This window comes from Verticillium dahliae, genomic scaffold (genome assembly GCF_000150675.1).
Source record: "Verticillium dahliae VdLs.17 supercont1.11 genomic scaffold, whole genome shotgun sequence".
In the NCBI taxonomy this organism is placed as follows: Eukaryota; Fungi; Ascomycota; class Sordariomycetes; order Glomerellales; family Plectosphaerellaceae; genus Verticillium; species Verticillium dahliae.
The window spans coordinates 1,000,429-1,003,321 of NW_009276930.1; positions in this window are offsets into that span (position 1 = coordinate 1,000,429).

Here is a 2,893-nt window from a genome sequence, read left to right on the forward strand (position 1 = left end):
CCCCCCCCCCCCCCCCCCCCCCGGCATCATGGATGGACGACTGCCTCACTGACCAGAGCTCTCCACTGGCGCTACCTCGTACGCATCACTTGAACACCAGCAGTCCTCGTCGGCTAGCCGCCAAAGCTAATGTGAGCAGGGAGCTGCCTCGCGCATGCAGCGACTTAACGTGCTATTCCGTTTCGAATTTCCTTTCTCTAGTCTTCGTCCCACATTGTCTTGACTTCGGGGGGGGAGGGGGGGCTTGCTTCCTTTGGTAATGGGATGGGGGCCGCGGGTAGAGAGGGGCATCGGCGCCAGGGTCGAGAGGGGCATCGCGTCACAGCTGCTTGAGCTGTCAGTCTCTGGCTGTCTCCCGTGGACGTGGGCGGCCTCCCCGGTCGCCGGAGCCTCCAAACAACCCTTTTACCTCCACCCTGTTCCGGCATCCACAGTATCACGCCCCGCCCTCTCCCCAGCCATGTTTCCGTTTCGCAACCCGAGAGCGCCGTAGCCGAAGCCGTTCAGGGCAACTTCCGAGTACGCCGCAGACTACAATAACAGGACGCGAAAAAGCACTACGCCTCCCACAGAGTCGCCCTGTGATCAAGACAGGGACGTCATGAGGCTGTCGATCAAATCCCGAACTTTGTGCGGATCAACGATGATCCTCTCATCACCTCCATTCTTTGACCTTTCAAACGTACAATAGGACTTTGTGAGTTGTCATCGGGTTTCTTGCCCTGACCGCCAGAACGCCACCTGGATCACCAAGAGCTGGCCTTCTACAACAGTGTGAACCCTGCAAAAGCCGCTGGCCTTCCGTCTGCGTAAACGTGTTAACCCGGGCCAATATGGCAGAATGATCGCCTGCATCCGACAGCCCGTCGGTGGCGAACCTTCAATGATTCCCGTAGTCAAGCTCATCGCCCGCAGCCACCCGCTCGGGACCCAGCTGTCAATAACATGGTCGAGCTTGGGTCTTCTGGCGGCCGCTGCTCTTCGTGACGGACCCTGCGATATTCCCGCCTTGCATGCTACCCGGTCGTCTGCAGTTGCATTTGCGTCTCCTTGCGTATCCCTGACATGTGCGCGCGCGCGGGCGTTATACAGTAGCCACGTATGGTCGGTGCATGGCTGTTTCTGCTCAGAGCCGATCGTAACTTGTCCGGACGATGAGCAAGCCGAACCGTAGCAAGAGGTTGCTGCACCTCTGCTGGCGGCTTTGCCGTGGTGTCGTTCCGGCGGCGGTGAGACTGCAGGGCGCATGGACGTCTCTGCAGGCTGTCGCCGCGAAGGGAGGAGGGGGGGCCAGCGGTTCCATATTGCCAAGCCGTGGTGCTGGGCCCAACGAGGCACGCATACCTCCCAGGTGTGACAGTAAGGGGGGAGCTCCATGCGTGTGTCGTCATTGTTGATGGGGGAGCTCGACTCCGAGCTCCCGTGTTGGCCGGTTGAGCTGGCTATCATCTCGGTTTCGTGCGTATGCTGGGCTGTGCTGCATTGGCCCGCCGATAAGGTTTTCGCAGACGAATCAAGATGAATGGACAGGCACGTTTCGGGGTCGCGAGGGGGGACAGGACCGGCGCAAAGGCGGCTCTGTGGTTGCGGTGTGTTTGGGTGGACATTCGGGGAGAAGGGGTCAACCGAGCCATGCTGATGCTGTATTCCTTCGCGAGTTTCCTACGAAAGGTGCTCATGGATGCTGTCAGTCCGTTGACACCTTCTCTTGTTCAAGAGGGGGGGTTCATCAGCCTGTGACCACTTGAGCCTATCAACGAATGAGCGAGAGGCTCCTGGTCTGCCGTGCAAGCTGGTCGTGGAACTCGTCGAAGATGTCTTACACTACCAGCTGTCACAGTCTCGGCAACGAAACCTCCAGGCCATCGGGTGTCGAGAGTCCATCACAACCCACCACCTCCGAGACCTCTTTCTCTTCTCTTCTCTCTTTCTCCTATCCCGTTCGTCACATGTCAGACCAACCCACCAAGGAACGCGGGCCGTGGCAGGACCCAAAAATCGATCCCCTTTCCATCGAGAAGTCTCCTTTCCCGATTCCAACATCGGCTCCCTGCCGCCCTCGTCCCCAACATGGCCCAGCGGTCTGCGGTCTAGGCCTTCGGCAAGCCGGCTGTCTCTCGATTAAGGTTAAAGTCAACGCTCGGCATTCTCCCGACGTGTGAGACGTGTACGTGTATGTACAGGACGTGGCTGGATCGCGGGCGGTCCCGCGTGTTCGGGCTCGTCGCGGGCCTGGTGCCCGTCTACTGGCTGGTTGTGTGAGAACAAAAACGGGGGCTGACTTCTCGACGTGATGCCGTGCTCGACCTCCGAGCGGGTTTGCGCTGGTGGCTCATCTGCTCGGATGGATTCTCAACAGTGAGGTGCTCAACCGCTGGACGCAATCGGGCCGGGGCGGGAGAGCTCAACGGGGGGATCGGCTGGTATCTAGATGTTTCAAGACCCATCTTCGACAGTACGATCATGGGAGACCAAAAGTTGAATCGATGCAAGTCGACGACGCGCGGTATGCACGCCAGCAGACAGGTACAGTGAGAGGGCAAGAGCAGCAGGCTAGGCGTGATTCGACAGGCATGCATCTCAAGTCCATGATATTCGTGTCTCGCTATCACATAGAACGTATACCGCAACAAGTGTCCAAAAAAAGATGGCCCAGCATCGCTTTAGCCAGAACTGCGTCCTCCATGAATCAAAACACCCCTTATAAAGGTCGTCGCGGAATTTTTTTTTTTTGGCGGGGGGGGAAAGACTCCCCCCTCTCTTCTTTTCTTTTTGTTTTTTCTTATTTTTTTTTCTGACCCTTGGGCGGAGAGGCCTGCGTTGTGGTACGGTCATTTTGTTTCTTCTTCCAAGTTTTTTTTTATGTTCTTCTTTTTTTTTTTTTTGTTTTTTT